Genomic DNA, 18,415 nt, shown 5'->3' on the forward strand with positions numbered 1-18,415 from the left:
CAGTATCCGATTATTTATATATAAAGAAACGATGATAGGGACATAGTGTGACTCCGTAAAAAAATATTACATTTATTTAAAACATAAGGTAGCAAACTCACATTTCTGAAGACATCATAAAGCGTGTAAAAATCAAGTACAACGGTCCAAAGAGTTGCAGCATCTCTATGAATGTTGTGTATCTAGAAGCCGGCTAGTGGGGGCGTGGTCACGTCTGACTCCACCCGACCGGTTTCGTCATACGTTTGACATCATCAGTAAATAATTCACATTGTTTTTGTTAGCGCTACACATATTATTACAGTATAATATTGTGTTGGGGATTTTTTCTATGATTCCTTTGTGTGTGCTGCTTTCACCTTAATTCATTCACATATGATTTTAACACATTAGCACGGAAATTTCCACATTTATTATAGATATATATATATTTCTTTTTAATATTAAGTGCATTTTATTTACTTTGATTTTTCTTCTCTCTGTATGGCATGCCATGACACTGTATAACTCGCAATGGCTCTGTACGGCATGCGATTTCTCTGTACGACATGCCATGGCTCTGTACAGCATGTGATGACACTGTACGGCATAAAAGCCATCACATGCCATACAGTGTCATCACATGCCGTACAGAGCCATCGCATGTTGTACAATGTCATTGCATGTTGTACAGTGTCATCACAAGCCGTATAAAGCCACTGCATGTTGTACAGTGTCATTGCATGTTGTAAAGAGCCATCGCATGTTGTAGTGTCATGTCATGCCGTACAGTGTCATCGCATGCAGTACAGTGTCATTGTATTTTGTACAGAGCCATCGCAGGTTGTACAGTGTCATGTCATGCCGTACAGTGTCATCGCATGTTGTGCATTGTCATCACATGCCGTACAGAGCCATGCCATGTTGTACAGTGTCATCACATGTTGTACAGTGTCATCTCATGCCATACAGTGTCATCTCATGCTGTACAGTGTCCTCACATGCCATCCAGAGCCATGGCATACCGTACAGTACATGCGCTGTTCTATTGGTCAAGGAATTTGACAGTAAAATTCCTTGGTGCACCGACAATGCGTTGCACATGCGCAGTGCGTGCTGTTTTACAGCAAGTGACATGGATTTGCTATTCTGCCAGGTTCAACATTTTGTCGAAACACCAGTGTCCTGTCAGAATACCGCTACCCAACAGAAAATGTAACAGGAGTGACGTTCTCAGCAAAATATGCTTACTGCGCATGCGCCATGCGTTCCTACATGGCTGCTATGCATTCTAATAGGTTTCCTAATCTGACAAAACACAAAGGCAGCAGCGGACAACTCTTACACCCAGCCAAGTCATCAATTTCACACTTATCTTAGCAGTAAATTCACCTTATATACTATAATACAGTATAACATTTTCATTATTAGAGTATTATTAGTATTATAGTATATACAGCGACAATCCTGCAGCCAGAAGGTGGCAACGGCCATCTTGGTACACCGCGCACTGCTCAGCGCCAAACTGGTTATATAGTGAAATAGACTATTACACTTGGTTGCGGTGAAATAGTCTATTTTACTATAAAAGGTGAGTTTACTGCTGAAATAAGTGTGAAATTGAAGACTTTCTTGGGTGAAAGAAGATGTCTGCTGCTGACTTCCTGGTCTGTCAGTTTAAGAAACTTTTTGAAACGCATATCGGCCATGTTGGAACGCATAGCACATGCGCAGTAGGCAATTTTCTTCACAACGTCACTTCCGGTCTATTTTCTGATAGCGTCGTGTGAACTTTCACCTGTGTGATGATGACTTCCGGGGGGTGGGGGCGGAGTGTACACACGTGTGCTGCCGAGGTGAGTGTTTATGCTGGGAGATGGGGGTGTGAAGCGGAGGAATAGCAGGAGGGGGATCGGGATGGCGCTGCAGTGTGCCGAGGAAGGGAAGTGATGTTATGGCCGGGTTGGGGCTCTGTAGGTAGGTTAGGTGCCAAGACGTGTAGCTGACCGAGCTGTCACTTGTAGTAATTCCACACACTGGCCAGCGGTGGGAGCCAGAAAACCGAGTCTGTCATTAAAGCTTTAACTTTATAATGTGGAACTAAAGATAAAATCTGTTTTATAAATGTAGACACCGTAAGGTACAGTGAGTTTCTTGTCATCTGTGCCCCATTGGGAGGGGGGAGGGGGTTTTCTTCACTTCCTGTCCCATTGCCAAAAAGGAAGTAAGAGGAAATCCCTGGACTAGTGTCACCATTTCTCTTCTATTATTATTCTTGGGGAAAAACCCCAATTTTTTTTCCTTTAATGATGAACCGGACAAATACAGAGGGGGTGAATCTCCATAATGGGGGCACAGACGGCAACTAAAACTGGTGGGTTCAAGCACATACATGTGGTGGGCTTTACCACTCACAATCCGCTTATATATGCACCACTGGGCAGCCAATGTTTATGTACCAAGAGCTTTCTCCCAGCACAGAGACTGAGACCTCCGTCCTCACTAACAAATAACTGGACCACCTTCCGATCATGTGACCACTGTGACAGCCAATCATAGTGCTCACAATGATCACCAATTCCAACCCCCCCTTTGGCGTTCAGAACCTGTTAAAGAGACACTGAGGCAAGCGGAATGGGTTAATATCTTTTCAGCAGTCATCTTTAATCTTTTTAGGCTCTGTTCATATTTAGTGTTTTGGAATCTCAGACAGAATCTACGATTCTCCCTGCAATCTGATATCGCACTTTAACCACTTGCTGACCGCGCTATAGCCAAATGACGGCTACAGCACGGCCGGCTAGTTCTGGGAGGCTGTCATGGGACTTGCATCTGGAAGTGTCCATGATCTCTTGGTCTGCGGGATCCAGCGCATCACGGATCAGTATAAAGGGCCAATCACAGCTGTCTTTTGCCACGTGATTGGTCCGTCCAATGAAGGAGCGATCACTTTGTCAATAAACCAGGATCATGCCCGGTTCAGCTCACGCTGCTGCAGTGTTTCTCTCTTCTCACACACTATCGATGGGAGGAGAGAGAAACACCACAGCAGTGTGAGTTAGCTTGGTCCTAGTGCTCATTGGTGCCACTACAATGCCCTACGTTGCCACCGCAGTGCTCGTCGGTGCCCTACATTGCCACCGCAGTGCCATCGGTGCCATCAGTCAGGGCTCATTAGTCCCCTATGGTGCCACTACAGTGTTTACCAGTGCCCTATGATCTCACTCCAGTGCTCATCAGTGACCTACAGTGCCACCAGTGAGTGCTCATTAGTGCCCTATGGTGCCACTATAGCGCTCATTAGTGCCCTGTGGTGCCACTATAGCGCTCATTAGTGCCCTATGGTGCCACTATAGCGCTCATTAGTGCCCTATGGTGCCACTATAGCGCTCATTAGTGCCCTTTGGTGCCACTATATTGCTCATTAGTGCCCTTTGGTGCCACTATATTGCTCATTAGTGCCCTTTGGTGCCACTATAGCGCTCATTAGCGCCCTATGGTGCCACTATAGCGCTATGCAAGTTGAGCAACGTTATTCAGCCTTTAGCAGCGTCAGACGTTTTTACAGCTTGACGCTGCAGCTCCAGAACGCACAGTTCCTGGGGTTTTTTTGGAGCTGTAAAATGCCTATGCCACTTGGAGCTCCTAAAAGCTCTGTGTGCACGAGGCCATAGAATAACATGGATGGGCGTTCTGCAGCTGCAAAAAAAAAAAAACGTCTGACGCTGCTAACAGCCGCTCCAAAAAACGTCCAGTGTGCATGAGGCCTAACAGTATGATTTGGATTTTACGTTGCTCAGATGAGCAATATTCAAACTGTAGGCACAAATGCTTGTCTACAGATAAAATAAATATGTATTTATATTTGTATATATATTTTTTTATATAGAGTGTCTGTCAAGTTCTCGTGAGCTCTTCAAATTCGTAGGACTGGGAGGAACTTTATGAAGACACGCCTTTCTAAAAGATGTCTGGCTATTTGACTGTAGATCATCATGTTAAAAAGAAGAAAAGAAAAACCGGTAATATTTGCTGTATTTGTAATGGAAATGTGAAAAAAGACAAAGAAGAAGCAATTTGCAGACAATAATTGTCAGATGCAGAATTTTACATTATGTTCTTTCACAGGATGCCCTTTTACATTAAAGAAGTAAAGGAGCTTTGGCTGTACTTCTCCCGTGGATCACAGAAGTGCAGTTCATTCTGCACTCCTTTTGTCTTGTTTTCAGCAGACAACGGGCTGACGTCACAGAGCCAGTCCAGGCTTGGGCAAGATTGCAACCATATGGTCGGGATCTGCCCACATGCCTGGACCGGCACTCGGCTAAGCCTCTCAGTGAGCCACCGAGAGCCTGAGCTGGATGCTCCCGCCCTCTCCACAGCCCAGCACTCCAGTGAGCGGGGAGGGGAGCAGAGCAGGGAGCTTTCTGCTCACGGAGCTTTGAGAACTTAGCGATTAGGGGTGTTTGATCGCTCAGTTCTCCATCTTGGAGTCGGTGTGGGAGAGATGAAGGATCCACCTGGGAAAATATGATCGAAAAAAAATGTTTCTCATACTTTTAAGTAGAACTATAGTTTTTTTTGGGGGATTTTCTTGGGGATTTTCATTTTGGATAAAGGAGGAAATTTACCTTCACTTCCTGTCCCATAACAAAAACAGGAAGCGAGAGGAAATACCTGCAAAGAGATTCCTTACCCCCCCCCCCCCCCAAGGTCACTAGAACTAGTATCCCCATTGGATGGTTTCCCATTTATTGCTGTTCTGGGGACAACTTGACAGGGGTTCTAACTCCTCTCCACTCCAAAACTAGAAAAAAAAAGTTTTGCCTTCATTTATACTTTAGAGTTTATGCAAAATGTCCTAGTTGTACATTATGGCCACCTTCAATGTGAAAGTGGCAGTGCAACTCAATATCACCTTGTGTCCTCTAATATAAAACAACATTTCTATTCTTTGCAGCTTACCAGCAGTGGCGGCTGCTGCTCAAAAATTTTTTTTGGGGGGGGGGGGGGTGCAAACAGAAAAATAGGCATTGCTTCGCGGCAAAAAAACACGGTAAAAAATAGCGTTACTTTGAGGTCACACAAGTGTGAAAGGGGCCTTCAGTAATCAAGGTACAGTGTGCCCCCATTAATGTAGAGTGACCAGTGAGCAGTGCCCCCATCAATGTGGAGTGACCACGGCGTGCCCCCATCAATGTGGAGTGACCACGGCGTGCCCCCATCAATGTGGAGTGACCAGTGAGCAGTGCCCCCATCAATGTGGAGTGACCACGGCGTGCCCCCATCAATGTGGAGTGACCACGGCGTGCCCCCATCAATGTGGAGTGACCAGTGAGCAGTGCCCCCATCAATGTGGAGTGACCACGGCGTGCCCCCATCAATGTGGAGTGACCACGGCCAGGCACTCGCCTTTTGTGTTTGCAGAGTGTTGAACTTGAGTCCGGCCCGGGAAAGCTGCCGCCCTCCTCCTCCTGGCTGGCTTGCTTGTTGTTCTCTCTGGTCCATCCTCAGCAGACACACTGAGTGGAATGGCTCTACCGAGTGAAGCCCAAGCACCGCCCCTATGACGTCAGACATCCACCAATCACAGGATGCAGAATCGCAGGTGGGAGTGTTCGGGGCGCACAGCTCTGCACCCTGAGCACAATCTACAGGGCCGCCAATCAAGCTAAACAAAACAAGGCACATGACAGCAAAACTCCCACCCCTCTACATAGCAGCAGTGTTGGCCGGCGCCCCGGGAACACCTTCTTTTTTTATTTTTGCCTTGGGGGAGTGACCAGCCGCCACTGCTTACCAGTCTTTTGTTGAAGTGGCTGCATTATTTTTCTTTTTTTCAGGTGTGTTTTTTTTTTTTTTACCTGTTAATCCTGTCTGCAGTAGTGTGGTATGCTCCACTGTATCTTTGCAGGGAGCCATGCTTGTCACCTAGGCGGGACTACAATGTCTTGATCTCTTCTTCATTACATAGGTGTTGAGGATTAGTAGTTTTAGAATTAACACTACAGCATGTGTGTGTAGTTGTATACTGTATTTTTATAATGTGTGTTTGTGTGTTGGGACACAGACACGCTCTTTAGGATGTGTCAAACAGATAAACATCAGCTCAGGACCTACCGATATGAGAACACTCCTATCTGACTTCCATTACAGCCGTGTCAGATCATGTGTTACAATGCAAAAAGCCACGAAGAATGTGAGTAGTGAAACCCTTCCTCTGCTTCCTCTCTGAAAAATGACAGTGGAGACTAGGGGAGTGGGTGAGCTGTTTTCATATCTGCGGGTCCTAGTCTTGATAGTGGCTGCAGCCCAGTACTGAATAGGGGCTGTCCCCAACCCATTCCACCATTGCACCTGGTTTCTCTATACCCATAGACTACCACTGCTACCCCTACCGCTGCACCTGGGGAAGCCATCCCCCACCCCATCAAGGTATGTCATTGAATGTATACAGTATACCTTAACTACTTGCCGACCGCCCCACACAGATTTACTGCGGCAGGGTGACTCGGCTGCGCATAATCATGTAGATCTATGTGATTATGTGCATGTGGTGCACCGCCGGGACCGCGCTCCCGTTGTGATTAGATGCAGCGGGTGGAGCGGGCATGATCGCCGCCGGCCTCCCGTGATCTTCGGAGAAACTGACAGGAGAGCCGCCTGCCTATGTAAACAAAGCAGTCGGCTCTCCTGTCACACAGGCACACAGAGATCGTGTGTTTCAGCTAAGCTGAAACACCAATCTCTGTGCATGTCACAGAGCCCCCCCCCCCCCCCACAGTTAGGAAGCACATTTAGGCTTACATTTAACCCCTTGATCACCCCCATTGTTAACCCCTTCCCTGCCAGTGTCATTTATACAGTAACAGTGCATATTATTTAGCGCTGATTACTGTATTAGTGTCACTTGTCCTCCCCAAAAAATGTCAAAAATGTCAGTTAGGGGTCCGATCTGTCCGCCGCAATGTTGCAGTCCCGCTAAAAATCACTGATCGCCGACATTACTTTTTTTTTTTTTTTTTTATAGTAAGTCCAAAAATCTATCCCGTAGTTTGTAAACGCTATAACTTTTGCGCAAGCCAATTAATACACGCTTTTTTTGGGAATTTTTTTTACCAAAAATATGTAGCGGAATATTATTTATTTATTTTTTGTTTTGTTTTTTCAAAATTGTCACTTTTTTTTTTTTTGTTTGTTTGTTTATAGCGCAAAATCTAAAAACCAGAGGTGATCAAATACCACCAAAAGAAAGCTGTATTCGTGGGGGGGAAAAAAAGGACATCAATTGTATTTGGGTACAGCGTCGCACGACTGCGCAATTGTTAAAGTAACGCAGTGCCGATTTGCAAAAAATGGCCTCGTCATTAAGGGGGTAAAACCTTCCGGAGCTGAAGTGGTTAAAATACTAGGAGCTTGTTTTTTTTTTTTTTTTTTTTAAATAATAAACATGTCATACTTGCCTCTGCTCTGTGCAATGGGTTTGCACAGAGCAGCCCCAATCCTTTTTTTGGTCCCCTGCCAGCGGTCTTGGCCCCCATGCTGAGTACCCCTAGTAGCAAGACATGTTCATTCAAACACAGAGAACGGCTTGGGCCCCCTCCCCTGCCTTCTCCTTATTGGCTCACTGGTTGTGATTGACAGTAGCAGGAGCCTGCTGTGTAGAATGCATTAAGGTAAAAAACACTTTAAGACCTTATAGGGAAAAAACTATTTTGGGTGCCTTTTTTTTAATATGTATCCAGAGTATACATTTACAAAACGTACCCAGTATTCCCAGGTATAGGAGACCATGTGTGTCTCTCCCCATAAAATATCAATACATGTATTAAAATAAAATAAAATATAAATAATCTCCACGCTATAGAGAAACTCTTCTACTGATAAGTGTATCTCAATATTTATCCATGTGTCTCAGCAAATATTAAAATAGTTAAATTATTTTCACTGCTGCCACCTTAAAATAGATCAATAAACCAAAGTTAAAAATGAAACAATAAGCTGCACTTGGGTCTATAAAAATCAGATAAATAACAGCTGCTGCACATATGTTGGATAAAACATAAAAAACAGTATAAAATTGAAAAGTAGCACTATGTAAATTAAAGACCAAAGGTAAAGGGCAAGATCTTCTGGGGCTTAAGTGGTTAAAGAAGTCTCAAAGGATCCACCAAACTGCTCCTCCAGAATTCCTCAGCAATCCCAAGATCGAGCTAATTGAGTGCGATTCCATACAGAAGATTCAGAGCAAACTGTACCTCCCCGCCATTCCATCCTCCGTTTCAATTTACGTAGCGCTGCTTTTCAATTTTATAATAAACCAAAGTTATCAAAGTGCAAATTGTTCACTCTAACAGTAGCGCTGTGGTATATAAATAATCTCAATGCAAGTAATGAAATCTTGTCCATCAGAATAAAAGTCCACCCTATGTCATTTGTGCTAATAAAATCCGCCAAGTGCTGCTATCAATAACCAACTGAGTTTTCAACTTCCCTGGTTGGGATGTCTTATAAAAAAAAAGAAACACTTCCTCGCATGCACATGCGATCCCTCTACCAATAGAAAATAACTCGCCAGGCTCTCATGCCTCCCACTCTCATGGTTGGCATGACACACTCTATATTTCAATACAACATCTCTCTCCTCATAAAGATGTCATTGTGTACCCCCGCAGTGTGACGTCATTGCTGTTTCGGCCACTCACAGCGCCGGAGCCGCCGAGGGAACATGTCAGTTCCCTCAGCAGGGGCTTCGTTCTAAGGTAAGTATTTCATAATGTGCGAGTATGCGATGCATACTCGCACATTATGGAAATACAATAGAAAATGGATTGGCGATGATTCTAAATGTTTAAAAGTCCATGATGGAACTTAGTGTCCTGTGGGATTTAGGGGCCACCATAAGGGGATGAGTCCACAAAGTCTCTGGGCAGCCATTGACAGGTGGGGGACGAATAGACTGAAGATCTTTTTCCAGATATGTAAAGAGAGAAAAGGCAACAAGGCGCTTCTAAATGTAGACTGTAGACAATTTATTGGACATGACACATAGTCAAACACTCACATTTCCCAAAAGTGTATGAGCATGAAACTGGCGGGGTAATCAGTCCCTCTCTGTCATCCTGGGTAGTTTGTTTCTTGGCCCGCAGTGGATCCGGCATTACATTCTGATCCTGCTTCCTCCGTGACTGTGTGAGCCAGCTTCCTGGGAGCTGAGGCTAAAACGAGGGCCAGACCAGACGGTGAGTCGCAAACATGCGCCAGTGACGTCAAAGTCCTGCGACGCGTTTCGAAGCATGCGTCGTACCGCCCTGGCTTACTAGCGCACTCCTTTCTCAAGCTGGGATGGGACTGGATGGAAGGCATTGTGCATATATAGAGACCAAACGCCACCTAGTGGCCAATCATACACACTCTAATATGCCACATTAGAAGTACCTTCATGCAGTGAAGAATGGAAATTTATACAGATAAACAACAATAATATTCTATGTGTACCTCATTTATGGAAAATATAATAATGCTCAATTCAAAAATATATATCATATAATATATAAATGCATAATTTTTACTCCCAAAAGTCAGCAAGAAATAAAAATAAAATGTGTGTGTGTGTATATATGTATGTATTTGTGTGTATATATATATATATATATGTGTGTGTGTGTGTAAAAGAATAAAATAAACTGAAATTAATAGAGATAGGAAGATTAATGTTTATAATTAATTCTCATTGTTCGAAGACCCAACTTATTCCTGCACACCAGAAGGAAAATGATCTGGGCGAAAACAAAACGGGGACAAAAAGATATATCTATATGAACATTATATACCCACAACCGTGCATGCACATATATACACATAAACATACAAAAAAAAAATTCACTTTATCAGTCAGAAATCCAGAAAAGGCATATGAACTTGATTTTGAATAATAAGCATATATATATGTAAAGAAATTATTATATGTAAAGAAGCGGAGGGGAACCTATTATAAAATAGCAGAGACTTCCAATTCTTCATTTAGACCTTCTGGTGACAAAGAATCTAAAGAATAGATCCAGAAAGTCTCCCTTTCGCATAATTGGAAAAACCTTTCTGCCTCGGAAAGATGTTTGGGCATTTGTTCAGAGACCCAGACCTCTAATCCTATGGTAGATTGTTGGTGACATTGTTGAACATGACGTGGGATACTCAGTTTTTCCTCATCTTTTCCACACTCTATGGACCCCATTCGCCCCAAAACGCTGTCTCAAGGGGCGAATGGTTCTGCCCACATACATGGGCACATGATGAAATATACAACCTATTTCAATGAACAGTTATAAAATTCCCCCTATAGGAAAGTTTTTCCCTTGGTGGTAAACTGTTTATTGCGTTATGAAGGCACATATTTTGCAAAGGGCCTTTTTGCACTAATACATTCCCACCAGTGGAATAAGACGGGGTCGGGGAGGGCCAGTGGTAGATTTGGATTTAAGTTTGCTTTGAGCTATTCTATTTTTCAAATTAAGCGCTTTTTGTAAGTGATCTTTGGCTGTGGCGGCAAAAGGGGTTTCAAATGGGGGTCCACTATGAGTATATTCCAGTGTCTTTTGAGGATTCGCTCTATTTGTCTATGTTGGGGGTGAAATCTGGTGCATCCTTCAAAAGGTTCACTCTCTTTTTTGAGGGGAAATTCCTTCTGAGTAGTGACCTTGGGACTGTAGTATCAGGGACTCGGGTATTCCTTTTCACTGAGTCTACCAGCCATGATGGTACTTTGTTCTGTGTAGTCTTGTTGAGAGGTGCAGTTGTGTTTTAAGCGACAAAACTGCCCCGGAGGGATATTTTGGGTCCATTTTTGATTATGGCAGCTTTTGTAATGTAGCAATGAATTTCCTGATGGTCCAAAAAGGTCAACTCAGAGGAATCAAATACATATGTAAAAGATAGGCCGAAGGGATTGTTGTTAAAATAGGTTACAAATTCCAGAGCTTGTTGCGGACTACCTTTCCAAATGGTGATAATATCATCTATGTACCTCCCAAAGAAAATAAGATGCCTAAAGAAAGGGTTATTGTTCCATATATACCTATACTCCCAGAGGCCCATGGCCAGATTAGCATACGATGGAGCAAAGTTTGCCCCATTGCAGTTCCCTGTAACTGCAAGTAAAATTGATTGTCAAACACAAAATAATTGTGTGAGGCAAAATTGGGTAGCCTCCAGAATAAACTGCCTGACATGGATTAATTCCAGAAAAAATTAGTGCTGCTCAGCACCCTGCTCCTGCGCTCAGAACCTGGTCCTCAGGCTGCCTTTATCTTGGAACTTGTATTTATACTTGGCATCCACTATGGCTAGGCTTTGCTGCCCTCTACGACCGGGGTGGTCGACCAGACACTGTGAATACAAAACAAAGAAGGGGCGCACCAACCTAGCGCATTATCCTCAGCGAGTTTATTGATAATAAAAGGGTAAAAATAAGCTACTCACAAACATACGTGGAAGTCAAGCATTTCAATTCCATAGAGCAGCATCTTTACAGGAGTCCAATATCTCATAAAAGCGGAGGGCTGATGCGTTTCGAGGCCGTGCCTCTTCCTCAGAGCCTGGATTCATGTTTGGGTCCTCTGATAGAAAATGATCCAGTGCTGTTAGTCCATACCCATGTGGAATTGATGTGTACAAGGAACTGACGTCCAATGATACAATTCTTCCCACTGATATGATTCAAGGAGTTCCAGAAGATGAATTCCATCTCTGATTTAAGACTGTAGCCCCTGAGCCAAGGGCTGCAAGAAATGGTCTATATACCGTATATATGGAGAAGGTAGACATAATACTCTTCATGGCTGCAATAATTGGTCTTCCTGGGGGGTCTATGGGATTTTTATGGATTTTTGGGATGTGATAAAAATATTGGCACATTGGAGTGTGTATGATTGGCCACTGGGTGGCGTTTGGTCTCTATATATGCACAATGCCTTCCATCCAGTCCCATCCCAGCTTGAAAAAGGAGTGCGCCAGTAAGCCAGGGTGGTACAGCGCATGCCCTGAAATGCGTCAAAGGACTTTGACGTCACTGGCTCATGTTTAAGGCTCTCTGTGCAGACCAGCCCTCGTTTACGTCTCCGCTCCCCGGAAGCCGGCTCACACAGTCACGGAGGAAGCAGGATCAGAACGGAACACCGGATCCGCTGCGGGCCAAGAAACGTACTACCCAGGACGCCAGAGAGGGACTGATTACCCCGCCAGTTTCATGCTCATAAACTTTTGGGAAATGTGAGTGTTTGACTATGTGTCATGTCCAATAAATTGTCTACAGTCTACATTTAGAAGCGCCTTGTTGTCTTTTCTCTCTATACTAGCACATTATGCCATTGTCCTGCAGGGGTTTTTTTTTTCACAGGGGATACAATCGCGTCCATGTACAGTATAGTATGCACGCGATACTTGGTCAGGGCTCCTTTTGCATGAATTACTGCGTCAGTGCAGGGTGGCATGGGGGCGGTCAGCCTGTGGGACTGTTGAGGTGTTAAATAAAATTCCATATGCAGCGCTAAAAGTAAAAATATACTTGTCCATAATCATTGAAGAAAATGAAGAGACGAGATCCCAACACCAGCTTCAGTGTGAAGAGGCAATACACCACACCACAGTGCCAACCAAATCTCCTTACCAAAGCCAAGGAGGACAATGAGCATATAAGGATGAACCGTGATCGGCGCCAATGATCAGATGGGCGTACTCTCATCAACCACTTTCACTGGGCAGGTATCAATTCAACCTCTATCTTTCATGCAGACCCCGCTGCTGTGCTGAATGTATCCGTATGTGAACTCAAACACCTAGGTGATGCCACCAAAGCCAGGATCAATAGCAAGAATATTGGGAGCCATTTACATCAAAAGACCACATTCATACTACAGAGTTTCATGTGAGGACCCCAATGGGTGTTCCTTGCGATTAGCCTGCTGAAGTGTTATTGAAGCCCAGGTTGCTTTGATGGCAGCCTTTAGCTCATCTGCATTGTTGGGTCTGGTGTCTCTCCTCTTCCTGTTGACAATACCCCACAGATTCTCTATGGGGTTTAGGTCAGGTGAGGTTACTAGCCAATCAAGCACAGTGATACCATGATCATTAAAACAGGTATTGGTACTTTTGGCAGTGTGGGCAGGTGCCAAGTCCTGCTGGAAAATGAAATCAGGATCTTCATAAAGCTGGTAAGCAGAGGGAAGCATGTAATGCTCTAAAATTTCCTGGTAGAGGGCTGCGCAGACTTTGGACTTGGTAAAACACAGTAGACCAGTTCCAGCAGATGATGGCTCCCCAAATCATCGCTAACTGTGAAAACCTCACACTGGACCTTGTGCAACTTGGATTATGTGCCTCTCCACTCTTCCTCCAGACTCTGGGCCCTTGATTTCCAAATAAAATGCAGAATTACTTTCATCCGAAAAGAGGAGCAGCAGTCCAGTCCTTTTTTTTCTCCTTAGCCCAGGTGAGACGCTTCTGACGTTGTCTCTGGTTTAGGAGTGGCTTGACACAAGGAATGCGACAGTTGTAGCCCATGTCCTGGCTACATCTGTGTGTGGTGGCTCTTAAAGCACTGGCACCATCCATATTCCACTCTTTGTGAATCTCCCCCAAATTCTAGATTGGTCTTTGCTTCACAATCCTCTCAAGGCTGTGGTTATCCCTGTTGCTTGTGCACCTTTTTTCTATCACACTCTTTCCTTAAACTCAACTTTCCAATAATATACTTGGATACAGCACTCTGGGAAAAGTCAGCTTCTTTAGCAATGACCTTTTGTGACTTAAGCCTTGTACACACGATCAGATTATCGAACAATCGGTCGTCCGTTTTTTGTGGCATGCTAGTCTGATGTGGAAAGTGAAGAGGTTATTTTCAAACAAATTTTCCCATACGACAGAATTCTACTTCAGAAGTGATGTCATGTGCTGGATTGCTTTGTATGTGGTGTTTCGTCTCTGAGCATGCCTAGTCTTGCTCTTAAGATTTTTTTCCGTCAATCTGTACTAATGAGACGAAAATCAGACGTTGTATTACGGACGACAAAAATTATATAGCCTGCACATCAGGATTGTGTCAACCCAAAAGTTGGCTGTCGAAAGCACCATACGAACAATCCGAAAATTGGCAGATCGGTCGTCGGAAGAATTTTCCCTACAGATTTTCTTATTAGGTGTACAGGCCTTTACACTCCTTGTGGAGGGTTTTTTTTCACTGTCTTCTTCAGCAATATTCTCATTTTCTGAGATACTGGATTTTTGGTTTTCACTAGCTGTAAGCCATAATTGTCCAAAATGAAAAGAAAAGCTTGAAATGTATCACTCTGTGTGTAATGAATCTATACAATGAGTTTTAGAATTGAATTACTGAAATAACTTTTTGAAAAAAACGAATTTATACCCGCGCTTATGGATGCTCTGGTGAATCAATCACTTATATCTCTAAATTATGTGAAAAATATATAAAGAAAATATAAGGAAAATGTGTATATAGAGTACAGCTGCTGCACACTAAGAAAATCTTAGACAGAATATAAACACAAAATTAAGCAGCGCTGGCACTCAAGTAATGTATTATACTGCTTGTTTACCGCATAAATAACACTCTAATAATATGTGTTCAATGGTGTAAAAATCATCATAAAAAATTCATAATAAAACTAAATTGTAAAACGCAATCTGGTGATATTCTAGTGAAATATATAAAAAAAGTCCATACAATAAATTAATTATACAATAGTGTCCTTATAGTGATCCAAAAGTAAAGTGCTCCAGTGCTGTTATACAATAAGGTGCTCCAAACGTGATAGGTGCCCCTCTCGGTTCCCCACTCACCAACTCGCCAATATTTGGAAGCCTTGATAATATTGCACATAAGCCCTTGGCACCAGGATCTTTATAAAAGATTCTCCATACGCCTTTCAGTATATAACCATGGGTCCGCTTGCGCATCCACCATTAGAAATGAAAAAGGCAGAAGGGTCTTTGAAAACACCGGAACTTACGGCGAAACGCGTTGACGTATTTCCTGCCACGCACAGAGCGGCACGTCATTTCCGGTTGGCTACTTCCTGCCCGTGGAACGCACGCCGAGCGGCGTAACCACGAGGTTTTTTGTACATGCCCATTTACTATCTCTATGCTGTGAGTATGTATTTGACTTTGCAGTGAGATTAAACTGTATTTACATACTTCACTATGTTCGGCCTTTTTCATTTCTAATGGTGGATGCGCAAGCGGACCCATGGTTATATACTGAAAGGCGTATGGAGAATCTTTTATAAAGATCCTGGTGCCAAGGGCTTATGTGCAATATTATCAAGGCTTCCAAATATTGGCGAGTTGGTGAGTGGGGAACCGAGAGGGGCACCTATCACGTTTGGAGCACCTTATTGTATAACAGCACTGGAGCACTTTACTTTTGGATCACTATAAGGACACTATTGTATAATTAATTTATTGTATGGACTTTTTTTATATATTTCACTAGAATATCACCAGATTGCGTTTTACAATTTAGTTTTATTATGAATTTTTTATGATGATTTTTACACCATTGAACACATATTATTAGAGTGTTATTTAATTGGTAAACAAGCAGTATAATACATTACTTGAGTGCCAGCGCTGCTTAATTTTGTGAAATAACTTTTTGCTGATATTCAAATTTTTTTTTTTTTTTTGGTGTGCTCCGGTTAATTCTGCTGGTGATTGGGGAGGATTAGGGGCACTTTCACACTTGTGCAACCGTAACTCATGTTTTCCAATGAGTACAGTTCATATCTGTGCAACTTCAAGTCGCAGCAACTTCAGAGTAGTCCCTGCAGTACTTTGGTCTGATGTGACTTGAGGTCCATAGACCTCAAAATTACACAGGCATTGCTTCAAGTCTAGTCAATCGCATGACTCTCAGGTCACAAAAGTTCGAAAGGTGCCTAGAGCAAACCCGTTGACTTCCTGCATAGATTCGCTTTAAAACTAGGGTTTCGCATTAAGGCCTCTTTTACACTTGTGCGACCTAAAAGTCGCGCGATTTTGACTGGACTTGAAACAATACCTGTGTAATTTTGAGGTCTATTGAGGACTTCAAAACGCATCAAAGTCGGACCAAAGTAGTGCGGGGACTATTTTGAAGTCGTTGCAACTTGAAGTCGCACAGATATTTAACGGTACTCATTGGAAATTATGGAGTACGCCTTGTCATGCAACTTTGCAGTCCCAAGTCGCAGAACTAGTCGCACAAGTGGGAAAGGGGCCTAAGGGCTCATTCATACTGGCGCTCCTCAGTTTAGCTTTTCTAAACCACTCCACTCCTGGAGATTTTCTCCCCTTCTTCACCAGGCCATTTTTTTGATACTGCACTGCGTTATTTTTTTACTGACAGTTGCGCGGTTGTGCAAAGCAGTACCCATATAAAATTTGTAATTTTTGTTACCCCACTAATACAGCTTTCTTTTGGTGGTGGTATTTGATCTTCTTCTTCTTTTTGTTTATAAAAAAAAAAAAAAAATACTTTTTTTTATTTTATACAATAAAACATCCATTAAAAAAAAAATGTAAAAATCAAATTTCTTCATAAATTTAGGCTATGTATTCTGCTACATATATTTGGTAAAGAAAAATCCCAATAAGCGTATGTTGATTGGTTTGCGCAAAAGTTTTTGCATCTACAAATTATGGTGTGTGTGGATTTTTAATTTTTTTATACTGGGATTTATTTTTTTATACTAGTAATAGCGGCAATCAGCGACTTATAGCGGAACTACAATATTGCAGCGGACATGCTGACACTTTGTGCGAACTGGTGATACTAATACAGTGATCAGTGCTAAAAATATGCACGGTCACTGTACTAATGACACTGGCTGGGAAGGGATTAAACATCTAGGGTGATTGTTGAAACCACTTCAATACCGGGCACTTTCACCCCCTTCCTGCCCAGGCCAATTTTTTCCCCTTTTAGCGCTGTTGCATTTTGAATGACAATTGCGCGGTCATGCAACACTGTACCTACACCAAATTTATGTCATTTTCCCCCCTCAAATAGAGCTTTCTTTTAGTGGTATTTGATCACCTCTGGGTTTTTTCCTTTTTGCTAAACAAATAAAAAAAGACCGAAAAGTTTGAAAAAAAAAAAAATTTTGTTTGTTATACAATTTTGTAAATAAGTTTTTTACTGCACTGATGGGGTGGCACTGATAGGCGGCACTGATGGGCACTAATAGGCGGCACTGGTGGGCAATAATGGGCACTGGTGGGCGACACTGATAGATGGCAATGATGGGCACTGGCGGGCAGCACTGATGGAGGGCAATGGGGGGCTCTGATGGGGAGGGCAATGGGGGGCTCTGATTGCCATCCCTGGCGGCCATAGTGGGCATCCCTGGGGTCATGGGTAGGCATCCCTGGAGTCATGGGTGGGCGTCCCTGGTGGTTCTAGTGGCACCCCCCCCCCCCCCTGTCAGGGGAGCCGCTGATCGGCGCTCCTTTACTCGTACTGTGGAAAGCCAATCAACGGCTCTTCCTGTTTATTATGTGACCAGCCATGATTGGACACGGCTGGCCACATGGTAAAGAGCCTACGTCAGTAGGCTCTTTACCGAGATCGGAGATGCAGGGAGTCAGACTGACACCTCGCATCACCGCTCTGCGCGCCCCCGGGGGGCGCGCAGAGCGTATTATCCTGCTGCCATCATATGACGTCCGGTCAGGATAATACAACCACATTCCCGACGTCAAACGCTTATAGGGCGGGCGGGATGTGGTTAAAGGGTGCACTGTGTGCCTAACTTGTTTTTGTGTGTACTATGTGGTAGTTTTATTCCCTGATTTGCAGAGAAACCAAATTCCATCACATACCCACTGATAGGACAGAGCCCTGCATTGTTTACATATGCACAGCTCTGTCTTGTTTCTCTCCTCGCCGATCAGGGGATGCCGGGGGACATCTTTGGCCGGGACACGGTGATCGACTTGTGCTGTCTAATTACAGCACAGCCTGGTCGCCAGCGGCTGATCAGTACACCTGTGTTGTGTGCCGTGTTATGTGCATTCATAAGAGTTTCGAAATCTCCTCTAAATGCATATAAACACTGGTTTGACATCAACAATGTAAAAACTCATAAAATGCATTGTTCGTGTTGAGTTTTAAAATGCCTGAGCTGAACAATAAACATGTTACTAATTATTTCAGGAGATCTGTCGCATTCAGAAAATGTCTCTTATTCTGAACACCCTGAAGTAGAGGGGTCTGGGAAAAAAAAGAAGAAAAAAAACAAACATAGGAACACAGATGATGAGACGATGGAAGTTGGCTCCTTGGATAACCTTTCAACGTCTTACAGCCGAAGCATATCTGCCAAATTTAAAGAGCAAGAAGACCCTTCAGAACAGGTCTTGTCAAACCAGGACTATAATT

At 43.4% G+C, this 18,415-nt stretch overlaps 1 long non-coding RNA gene across 1 annotated transcript; it reads left to right on the top strand.

Moving 5' to 3' along the window:
- The first annotated feature begins 1,803 nt into the window (after nucleotides 1-1,803).
- LOC309559972 lies at nucleotides 1,804-18,410 on the top strand. Its single transcript, XR_014225484.1, has 3 exons — nucleotides 1,804-1,835; nucleotides 3,871-4,001; nucleotides 18,191-18,410. It is a non-coding gene; the product is annotated as an uncharacterized lncRNA (long non-coding RNA).
- The last annotated feature ends 5 nt before the right edge of the window (nucleotides 18,411-18,415 follow it).

This window comes from Pelophylax lessonae, assembly GCF_965119305.1.
Source record: "Pelophylax lessonae genome assembly, chromosome: 7".
Classification (NCBI taxonomy): domain Eukaryota; kingdom Metazoa; phylum Chordata; class Amphibia; order Anura; family Ranidae; genus Pelophylax; species Pelophylax lessonae.